Below are 12,442 nucleotides of genomic sequence, written 5' to 3'. Positions count from 1 at the left end.
TGTGTGACAACAATAAAAATTCATTGTTTTAAGCTGCTAAATTTGGGGGTGATTTGTTACACAGCAATGGATAACTAATACATGGGGCTTGGGGAAAGATAAACACACCACCATGGGGAGGGGACCAAGGAAACTGTCCCAGATATGCCTGGGCTTGCTGTAGAGGTACAACTAGGAGGGCTGGAGTATGTGCCTAAGAACAACATTCTCAGGCAGAATTTAAAAAGCAAACAATTTGGTTGGCACAGAAGGTTCTAATCAGATGACCCAAAGCCAGCTCCTGGGACTCCAACCTGGACTACTGGATTCTGACTACTCAGAATCTAGGAAAGTGACCACTGACAACCCAAGAGAATTTTCAGGGACACCTGTAATAGTCCCAGGAAAAGGTCTTGCCAACCGTGCAAGACAGTGCAGCTCCCAACTCTATGCCAAGGTCTAGCCCAGAACTGCTACACTTGAGGCTGGAAATAAGACACAGTGACTAAGACAAAGGTAAATCCTGCAGGCTGAGCCAATGCTTACGTTGTTTACAACAGGAATGCTTTTAACACCAAAAGAAAATATTACGTGATGTAATTCAATTGACAAGACACTTTAAGATTTATTTGAAAAATAACTTATAGTACACTTGGCAGAATAGTCAGTTAATGGGTCCCAAGCTTATGGTTGTATGATGCATGTCGTCTTCTTGTCCTGTATCTCTGTGTGTATTAATACATTTGTAAATAACACCAATCTGAGGTCCTCTGTGAAGGAGAACTTCCTCCCGTGATAATCTCTGGGAAGGAAAGTTAGTATCCCCTGGGCTCCATGATACTGGGTGGCGGTGGGTGCCCTTAGAGAAGAAAAGCTGGATTCTGTCTGATAGCAAAGGAAATTCAGGGGCTACATTGGAGCCCAGTTATCAGGACAGAGCTACCAGCTCATGCATCTGAGAGGGTCACCTAATTCTAAGTCCCCCTACTGGTGGGAGATGTCATACTTCCTAACTCCAAAAGGACTGGTTCAGGAGCTGGGACATGCCCGAGTCCAAGGCGAGACCTCAGAGAGTCCAACCAGGAGGAGGCAGGCAGAGGCCGGGGGTTTGAGAGAGTCACTAACCATTTGTGAAGAAGGAAGGCAGCTATGGATGATTTTCTTTCAAATCTTTCAGAACTTTCATACACATTGTTGGTCCCCTATGAGGAAGGGAGGTGCTGTAAACACTCAGGACTCTGAGGTGTTCTTGGAAGTGAGTTTCCTAAGATTTCCCAGGTCGTGAGCACCCCAGGTCTTCAGGATCCAAGGCTTCCCGACCTACCATGTTGTCCTGCCTTCACTCCTCAGCTCCAAGCCCTGCAGGACAAAACCCCATCCACTCACATGCCAGGGCCTCTTGCTCCACTCCACCAAGAGCTGCCCTCTACACTTCCCGGGGGCAAGGAAATGGAGCAGCACTTCAACTGCACAGCCGAAGCCGCAGGTGCCCAACCACCCCATAACCCTTTTGGGGCTGCCTTCAGTCCCCTTCATGTAACATAATCATCTCCCCACACCGTCCCCTCCATCCCCACCTCCTCCCAGAGCCTCAGGGTCCCTGCTGCTACAGGCAGAGGAAAGAGTGCCCAATGCCAGAGTGAATTCCGAGCTCATGGCCCACAGACAACTGGGATTGGCCTCCTCAATCTACAAGGGACTGTGGCACGTCCCTCTTTGCCCAGTTTCCCTGTCCCCTTTGTTCGCTACAGAAACAACTTCGTAACAATAATAGTAATAGCTAAGATTTATTGAGTGCTTACAATGTATGAGGCAATATGCTAAAGGCTTGCCATGCATTGTCTCATTCAATGCTCACAACACTTTGAGACCAATGTCCTTCATAGGCCAGCAGAGCTTTTCGGAGTCATCACGTGCTAATGTAGAAGGGCAGAGGAGTGGAGACAGGGAGGGAAGCCCCTTCCCTGGTCGGAAAGCCTGTCTGTTGCCCATGATCATCAGAGACATGTTATCCAAACCCTTCCTGAACCCTGGCTTTCTGGAGCCTTCTCCACACACCCTGACATCTGATCCAGATGGGGTAGGTCAGAAGAAGAGAAGAGAAAGAGTAGTGACATGTTCTGGGAAAGAGATGACAGAACTCTCCCCTAAAACTTCCAGGGCTCATCCTCCACAGACGTTGGCATTCGCCAAGACCTTATTCTTTGCTATTTGACATGCTTCTCAAATACAGAATGCTGACCACTCACACCCAGGGTGAACTGAGGCACACTGGGGGCATCCATCAGGTCTACCACAGAAGCAGAGCCTTGATTAGAAACACAAAATAAGGAATTTCTTAAGGGGATTAGACCTTATGCTATGATGGCATAGGGCAAGGCTTCCAGGTTGCATATCCCCAGCATGGCTGAACAATTTTGAGAACTTCACCCAGAAGAACACTTATTCTACATCCTACAGCCTAGGAGGCCTCTCTAGGAAGCCTTTCCTTTAGTCTCTCCTTCTTGGGGATGTGCCCCACACAGCCCTCTGTACACATCTGTGATGGAAGCAGGGTCACTTGTATTTCCATTACTTGTGGCCACCTCTCCCCAGGCTCTGTGAGCCCCTTCAGGCCAAGGGCTGAGTCTCCTTCCAGCACCTCCTGGCACAGGACCAGAACCATATGTAATCACCACTTTTCTATAATCTTTGATTCATAAAAATGGCAATTTTGTATATTTCAGATAAATAGGTGGCACTGGGCAAATGTCTGCCAGATAAATTAACAGGGGACAAATACCCACAAACTCTGATGAAGTGTCAAAGAAAAAAAGCACCTTGGACCCTCTTGTGGCCTCACTTTCCTTCCCAGGTGCCTCAATTGTCTTGGCACTCTCGAACGTGGAGATGCCAATGAGTGAGCAGACACACCAGGTCAAATGCAGAGTTTGTACCATTTTTGCATTTCTGGAGCTGGTGATGTCTCACACAGAAGATGAGTGATTCCCAACAGGTCAAGAGCACAGTTTTCTGTACTGTTTTAGTGTTTGGGGAGACTGGCAGCATCTCCACACCGCCCATACATGACAAATTCCGAGATGCATGAGGTTAGCTTCTAAGATGGCAAGTGTCCCATATGGCTCAGAAGCAGCTGCTGAACTCCTCTTGACTCTCAGTTGCAGAATCTCAGGATGGCAAAGAGCCTCAGAAGTCATAGATCTATATCAGTTGGAACTGAAAATTAGCTGATGCAAAATAACTTTCTGAAACTTAAGACCTGTGTCAATGGACAGAGTCAAAAAGGGAAGCAAGAAAGGAAGGAGGTAGCTGGTTATGAACTCTTTATGCTAATTGGGAAACTCAGGTGCACCTGCCAAAAGCAGCCCTTGCTTTCCTGTCAAGGTGGTTTACTGTTAGAGATCTAAAATTGTTAGGTTTGTCAGATGCCACCATCCAGATGGACCCTTGTGGCCACGATATGAAAGTGCAAAGAGTCTGAGCTGGTGTGTTCGGGAAGTGGGTGGGGAAGTTGTTCTCTACCTTCAGAAAGGACAAAGCTCTAGAGAAAGTGTATCCATCCAAACTTGCTCCTGCTTGGATGCAGCTCTGCTATACCCTGAGCTCTGTCTCTCCTCTTCCTCTCCTTTCCTGCTCCTCAATCCCCAGTTCCCCGGACCTTTGCTGTCCTCTGCCCTTGATTACCTGGTGATTTGACTCAGTCTTCCACGTTGGGTCCTGCCTCTTGGGACAGCCTGGAAATGGGGACAAGGGAAGTGAACTAAGAGGACCTGGTTGCTATATGTAGCCTACCTTGTTTCAGCCTCCCAAGAAAATGCTATGAGGTAAGGATGAACATCCTCCTTTGATAGATGAGGAAATGGAAAATCAGAGAAGTTAGCAAATCTGCCTGAACTCGTAGGGCTGCTAAGAGAAGAAAGTGGGATCAAAACCCAGGTGCCCATTATTTACAATAGCCAAAACATTGGAAACAACCCAAGTATCCATCTACAAATTACTGGATAAACAAAATGTGGTCTATCCACACACTGGAATGTTATTCAGTCATAAAAGAATAAAGTTCTGATACGTGCTACGATGTGAATGAACCTTGAAAACATTATCCTAAGTGAAATAAGCTAGATGCAAAAGGACAAATATTTTATAATTCCACTTACATAAAATATCTAGAATAAACAAATTCATAGAAATGGAAAGTAGATTAGAGGTTACCTGGGGCTGGGGAGGGAAAAATGGGGAGTTATTACTTAATAGGTAAAGAGTTTCTGATCAGAGTGATGAAAAAGTTTTGGTAAATGATGGTGGTGATGGGTGAAAGAGGATTGCAAATGTGATTTTTATTTTTTAAAAAAAGGATTTTAATATTAAAAAAAAATCCAAGTGGGTCAGACTCCAAAGCCCATGTTCTTTCCAATATGCCACACTGCCTCTCTTCCCATGCTTCTTTTCTACCTTCCCCTGATCCTCGTCCAAATACACCTCTCATCTCTGATGGTCATTGTCACCCCTCTCTTCAAACTACAGTTCTGAGCACAGGTTATGAGGAGATAGAAAGAGGGCAGAGATTGGGCAATCGATGCTTTAAGGAGTACAGAATGTTCAATAAGGTTGATTGTAAAGTTTTGGAAATGAATAGCACAATATTATGTGACAATAACCCAATACTCTAAGAGTAATTAACAAAGCTGTGTGAACATGGTTGAAAGATGAAGGCTAGAGTTGTGTATGTCACCAGAAGGAAAGCTAGAGGATAAAAACTGGGATGTATAACTTAGCAAAATCTAGAGTGGACAATGATGGTAGTTAATTGTATAAATATAAGAAGTTCTTACATGAACTAGAACAAACATACATCACTATTACCAAGTGTTAATAACAGAGTGTTACACGGGGAAAATACAGTTAATGTAAACTCAGATCTATAGTTAACAGTAACATTGTAATATTCTTTCACTAATTATAACAAAGGCATCATACCCAAGCTAAAAGTCAATAATAGGGGGATATAAGTGGTATGGGATTTTTTCTTTGAAAGAAATGAGAATGTTCTTATATTGACTGTAGTGGTGAATTCATAATTATGTGATTATACCAAGAGCCACTGATTGTACACTTAGGGCGGATAATATGGTGTGTGAATAAAACTGTTTAAAAAAAAAAACAAAAACAAAACAGAACTCTACAATCATCCCTTCACATCCAGCAAATTTCCCCCTCTCAGAATCCAGCCAACTCAAAATGGCTTAAGATAGAAACTCTGCCCACCATTTATAATCCACATAAAATGAGAACACACCTGATCATACCTCCCACTGCTATAGGCAGGGCTCAGAGGTCTCAGCACGGCACAGATGCCATTCACAGTGTGGCCTCTACCGACCCCTCTGACGTCTCCTCTCACCCGGTCCTTCCACCTCTCCTTTTCCACCAGTTCGAATTCACAATAAATCTCCTTCCTGAACAACCCTCCTCCAAGACCAAGTAGTCAACAGGTTGGCCTACGGTACTTGTCATAAGATGGAGAGCTGTTCACAATCTTGGCATCTGGTACTAGAATTCTCTTCAGGAAGACTCGCCTTTTTTTGGGAGAATTTCTTGATAACCCTCATTGGTGGAGAAGTCTAGGCCACGTGTATGTGGTTCACAGTTGGGCTTTCCAGAAGCAGATGCTGAGATGCAATTTGGGATATAAAATGTTTATGAGGACAACCCCAAATGTACATCAACTGATGAATGGATAAACAAAATGTGGTATATCCATACAATGGAATATTATTCAGCCATAAAAGAGAATGCAGCACTAATAGATACAATGTGGAAGAATCTTGAAATCCTTGTACTAAGTGGAAGAAGCCAGACCCAAAAAGGTTGCATACTGTGTGATGTCCAGAATAGGCAAATCTAAATAGACAGAAAATACATTAGTGGTTTTGAAGCAATGAAGGGAGGGGAATGGGGAGTGACTACTAATGGTTAGGCGGTTTCTTTTAAGAATCATAAAAATGTTCTGGAATTAGACAGCAGTGATGGTTGTATAACTTTATGAATACACTAAGAACCACAGAGCTGTACCTGTAGAAGGGTGAATTTGATGGTATATAAATTATATCCCAAAATTACTGTTCAAAAAAAAACATTTTTAAAAAGATGTTTATTAGGGATCAATACCTGTGGATGGAAGGAGGAAGCAGGAATGGGCAGAAGTTAAACTCAAGTTCCAGAGCCAGCAGTGCCATCAGAGGCTCCCACATCAGGCTGGAAGGGTTCAGTCTCAAACCCCCCATCTCACCCAGAAACTGGCTATGGGATGCCCAGGGAAGCAGGTAACTGGGCCAGGTGCTGGCTGCCACCAAAGGAGACTCTGAAGTTGCTGACATCTGGAGGATGCCTGCTGACCCACTCCCTGGAGCTGGGTAGCAAGTCCTTCTTAGAAGGAGGTCTGGTGTGATACCCTCCAGGGCCCTCGGAGGGGAACATGGCAGTTGTTTCATAAAGGAAGGAGAAGTTGACCGAAGAAAAAGGAGCAAGTGGGACACAGCCAATGAGATGGCAGATGATTGTGCTGTGTGCAATGCGATCCCTCTCCTGCACTCCTTACATCTTCACCTACACTAAGGCACAGAGTGCAGACACTTAACATTTTGTCAAATAAGTCATTCTTTTCTAACATTCTACATTTTGCTCTCAGGTCCTCAATTTTCCCCAGAGCCTCTCCCAGCTGGAGCATTTATTCAACTAAAACATTTTTAAAAGTTTTGTGGGGAAGGGGAGCACCTCTCTTTTCCTTCTCTAAACAGACATGTTAAAAGGTATTATGGTATAATTTATGAACTAGGGTCAATTATTGCACTCAAGACCTATACGATGAAGAAGAGGGGAGGTGAAAGAAGGAAAAGCGAGGAGGTCTACCACCAAAACCAAGTGGGACTTAGTATCAGGTCTACTAGTTTGGTCTACTAGCTTTTCATAAAAATCCCATCTGGATGCTGCAGGAAAGGTTGTATTTCACATATTGCATCTGTTTAAGACAATAGCAGTAGGAAAACAAGCAGAGAAAAAATGCAAACCCAGATATCCAGCAACAAAAACTTGCACTTACAAAGGTGCTTTCCTTATATCATCCCATTTAATCTTTCAACAGCTTCTAAAAGTAGTGCAGACAATTATTATTATCTTCTTTTTAAAGTTGAGTTGACTTTAGAGTTGCTGTTCAGAATTTAAGGGATTCACTCAAGGCTACACAGGGTCTTAGTTTCCGAGGGCTGCTGTAATAAAATACCATGGACTAGGTGGCTCAAACAACAGAAATTTATTGTCTTACGTTCTGGAGGCTAGAAATCCAAAATCGAGGTCGGCAGGGCCACGCCTCCTCTTGAAAGGGAACCTGTTCCACGCCTCTCCCTGGTCTCTGGTGGGTGCCTGGCAGCCCGTGGCAGTTCTTGGCTTGTGGCAGATCACTCAATCTCTCCTCTGTCACGTGGCATCTCTCTCTGTCTGGGTCCAAATTCCCTCTCCTTACACCAGTCACATTGGATCAGGGCCCACCCTAACCCAGTTTGGCCTCATCTTAACTAATAATGTCTTCATTTATAAATAAGTTCACATTCACAGGACTGGGAGTTAGGAAGAGAACATGTCTTCATAGCACACGGCCTCCTCCCCCGTGTGCTCCTGTGTCTGTGTCTCTCCTCCCTTCTTATAAGGACACCAGTCATATTGGATTAGAGCCCACCTTACTCCAGGATGGCCTCATCTTAACTAATTCCATCTGCAGTGACCCTATTTCCAAATAAGGTCAGATTCTGAGACACTGGGGGTTAGGACTTCAACATAACTTTGGGGGGAACAGGGTTCCACCTATAACACACAGAAACTAAGCAGCGGTACCAAGACTTGCACCCAGAGCTAGTGACTCCACTGTAACACTCTTTCCATGACTACCTCACGCTGTAAAGCATTGCCTCCCCGACCTCCATACCATCTGTGGCCAGGGAGGTAAGCCCAAACAAACAGAGAAAGACCAGTTCAGTAAACCAAATGCATTTCCCATGAGGTAACAGCCATCTGAGGATTAACTTCTTAGAGGAAGTTTTTCATTAATGAGCATGGCTTTCAGCCAACAAACAGAATGAAGGAAAATATCTTCTAAACACACCCAAGAGAGGTGTTCCATTTTGCTAATGCTGCCTGTTATGCAAAACACCAGAAATGGATTGGCTTTTATAAAGGGGGTTTATTTGGTTACAAAGTTACAGTCTTAAGTCCATAAAAGTGTCCAAGCTACGGCATCAACAAGTATACCTTCACCCAAGGAAAGCCAATGGTGTTGGGAAAATGTCTGTTAGCTGGGAAGGCACGTGGTTGGTGTCTGCTGATCCCAGGTTATGTTCCAGCTCCTCTCTCAGTTCCTGTGCATTTTTCAATGCATCCCTCTTGGCTGTAGCTTCTTGGGGCAAACTCTGGGCTAGTACCTCCAAAACATCAGCAAAACTCTGCTTTCAACAGCCGTCCTCAAAAGGTCTCTGTAAGCTGCAGCAGATGGGCCTGTGGAGTACTTTTTAAAGTACTCCAGTGATCCAATAAAGACCCACCCTGAATGGTTGGGGCAACACCTCCATGGAAATAACCCAATGAAAGGTCTCATCCACAGTTGTTTTAGTCACATCTCCATGGAAACACTGAACCAATAGGTTCCAACCTAATCAACACTAATACATCTGCCCCTACAAGATTGCATCAAAGATAATGGTATTTTGGGGAGCATAATACATCCAAACCAGCACAAGAGGCAAGAACTTATTTGTGTGTGGCTTTGAAAAAGTTAAACAGTAAAATTCCAGACAGACAACCAGCAACCATTTTTAACTCCAGCTATGGCAGTAAGAGGAATTTTAGATGGCAAGATAGAGGAAGAAAGTATTGAATAAATGGCCTCCATAGAGCAGGGGAAGTCAGCACAGGGGTTTTGCTTCTCAACAAAACTGGCTACAACACTGGAAAATCAAGGGCACTCATGGGCAGTGATGGCAAACAGAGAGATGCCCCCAGCACTGCCAAAGATCATGCAATCAGCAATGAAGAAAGAGACACATTTCCTTGGACAAAAAAAAATGTGTTTGAGAAACTGGGACTAAACCAAATTAAATGGATTTCTGTATCCAGGGCTTCCCTAGAGGTGACTAGCTCATGCAGCAATTTAAGAAATGGTGAGGTAGAGCAATAACATTACAGCTGATGTCGTTGGTAACAACAGTAGACAGAAATGGATCATTATGGACAACTAGTTCAGGAATGATAAATACATGGCGCGTTTGCCTTCATTTCTCCCTCGTGCTTGCATGGCAAACACGATTAATTAATCACAGCAGTCTTTGCCACTGAGCCCAGATACAGCCTCCTAATGCTCAAAAAGGCATCCAAGAAGCCACACTGCTTAATCATAAATGTATATCACTTTTGAAACAAGGAAGTGTGGCAGAAATCAGAATGGAATGAAGAAATATACTGGATACTCCCTGGGTGCAATAGATGAAAAGGTCCAAACCAGAAGGACATCCTGGCTAAAGGGAGCCCTTAACTCCCCAGAGAAGGAATGAAAGGTTGGTGACCAGATCCCACTGGTTGTTGTATCCTCAGCACCTAGCACAGTGTCTGACAAATGGTGGTCTTGGGATTTGTTTGGTAAATTAATGGGCTAATGCCAAAATCACATGGTAGCCCACAGTTACTATATATGTATGTTAGCCATTAAGAAAACTGTATAGAGTTATTCCCTATTATGGATGGGTTCAGTTTTTTTTTCAGCAATTCTTTCTGCTATCTTAATAAAGACCCTAGTAAAGAACCTCATCCAGTATGGTTTAAAAGAGATACTAGGAACAACAAAGACAAAAGTGCCTTGGCTTGAATCCTAAATCTACACTTATTTGCTGATAAATCCTTGAGAAAATTACTTGACCTCTGAGCTTCAATTTTTTTATCTGCAAAAAGAGGCTAATAATATCTGCTTTGAAGGGTTACTGTGAGAATTAAGGATTGATTAGGCAAAGTACCTGATACAGTCCCTGGTTCTTTTTCTATTTATGCCTCTCTTTTTTCCCCAAAGGATTTAAAGTGGCTTAAAAAGTTACCAAAGATGAAGGAAATTTAAAATAAAGAAGTAAAACTTTCAGAGGAGAGGGAGAACACAGAGAGTGAAAAATAAACTAGGTGTGTGTCGTCGCCTCTGGCACATAGTAGGCACACAAGAAAATGTCATTGGCGGGTGTCCTAGTTTTCTGGGGCTGCTAGAACAAAGGCCACAGGCTGTATGGCTTCAACGACAGGGGCTTATTGTCTCGCAGCTCTGGAGGCTGGGAGTCGGCAGGCACAGGGTCTTGGGGACTGAGCTTTCTCCACGGCTGCAGTGTCCCAGTGGGGTCTTTCCGGCAGTCCTCTGAGGGCAGGTTTCGATGTGTTATGTCCCCCAAAACATCATGTTCTTTGGTGCAATCTTGTGGGAGCAGACATATTAATGTTGATTAGGTTGGAAACTTTTGAATGAGTGTTTCCATGGAGATGTGACCCACCCAACTGTGAGTGACACCTTTGATGAGGGTGTGACCTCTTGATTGAATGTTTCCATGGAAATGTGGCCCCACCCATTCAGGGTGGGTCTTTAATTTAATCACCAAAGTCCTATATAAGAGCTCAGACAGAAGGAGCTCGCTGCTGCTGCAGCTGAGAGAGACATTTTGAAGATGGCCATTGAAAGCTGACACTGACATTTTGGAGAATGCCATTTTGAAATGCAACCTGGGAGCAAGCAGTCACCAGCCATGTGCCTTCTGAGCTAACAGAGGTTTTCCAGAGGCCAATGTCTTTTCTCCAGTGAAGGTATACTCATGTTTATGCCTTGGCTGGACAGTTTTATGGCTGGCTGTAGAATGTAAATTTGCAACCAAATAAACCCCCTTTATAAAAGCCGATCCATTTCTGGTGTTTTGCATGACAGCAGCATTAGCGAAGCGGAACACTCTGCAACGGGGCCACCTCTCTGGCCCCCTCTCCAGCTTCTCATTCTCCTGCTCAGTTGTCTGCTGTCTCTGCCTAGATTTCCTTGCCTTACAAGGACCCCAGCCATGGAGTTCAAGGCCCACGCTGATTCATTTTAGCCTCTTCTAAATAGAATCTTCAAAGGGCTATTCAGGAAGCTGTTTGTACTAACAGTATTAGTTGTTGTCATTGCTATTATCATCTCTTCCTGGGGATTTCATTCATCCTTCAATTATCCATCTGGAACCAGCCTTATCAGATAGTAAACACAATGTAAATCCTCAAAAATCAAAATTGTGTGGAATTGGGGCATGACTGGACAGACCTGTAGATTGGAATTAAATGTCCATAAAATAGCTTAGTATATGATAAAGTTGCATCTCAAATCATTGGAGACAAGGTGGTCTTTTGACTAAATAAATTGGGAAACCTTGGTGGCCATCTGGAAAAAAAAAGTTTCATCTACCACAGCACACCCGAATGAATCCCAAATGAATTGGATATTTGAATATTTTTAAAATATAGAAACCATTTATGTTTTAAAGGAAAACTGGGACTCAAAATCTAGAAGCAATAAAAGAAAATATTGATCAATAAAAATAAAAATATGAACACTATGTGAAAAATATTTGCAGCCTGTAGCACAAAGACCAAATCTAATATATAGAATTCCTAGAAATCATTAAGAAAAAGATCAACCAACCCAAAAGGAAAGTGGGCAAGGTATATTACTGGAGAGTTCACAGTGAAGGAAATGCAAATGGCTCTTGAGTATAGACAAAGTTGGTCAACCTCTCTCATGATACAAGAAATGCAGAACCCTGCGACATTTTTCACCTATCAGATTAGCAAAATTTTAAAAGTTGCATAAAATGCTGTTGGTGAGGCTGTGAAAAAAGAAGCATCTTCATACATTGTGGTGGGATTGTGCGTTACTCCAACCCCTTTGAAGGTAATTTATCAATAACTTTCAAAATTACAAATGAATATACTCTATTCCAAAGCAACTTAACTTTTTAAAAGGAAATTTAAATTTACTTGCACAATATGAAATTACATATTTATAATATACATACAAGACTATTCATTACAGCACTGTTCCTATTAACAAAGGACTGGAAATAGCCTAGTGAAGAATAAAGGACCTGTTAAATAAATTATGACATAGCATACAATGGAATACCTTGCAACTATACAAAGAATAAAGATGATCTCTTTGTATGGATAGGGAAATTATAATAAATGAAACACTTGTGGTGCTAAGCATTTGACATTTAGAATCTGATTCAATTTTCACAAAAAATTATTTGAATTTTTTTTAGAAAACCTCATACACAGATGTTTTGCAGGTGTAGAAACTAAGGCACAGAGAGGTTAATTTATTTGCCAAGATCACACAGCTACTAAATTATCGAACTTGGCCTTGACT

This window comes from Choloepus didactylus, chromosome 10 (assembly GCF_015220235.1).
Source record: "Choloepus didactylus isolate mChoDid1 chromosome 10, mChoDid1.pri, whole genome shotgun sequence".
Classification (NCBI taxonomy): Eukaryota; Metazoa; Chordata; class Mammalia; order Pilosa; family Megalonychidae; genus Choloepus; species Choloepus didactylus.
The sequence above is the reverse complement of the archived record's forward strand: the minus strand, read 5'-3'. Positions refer to the sequence as shown.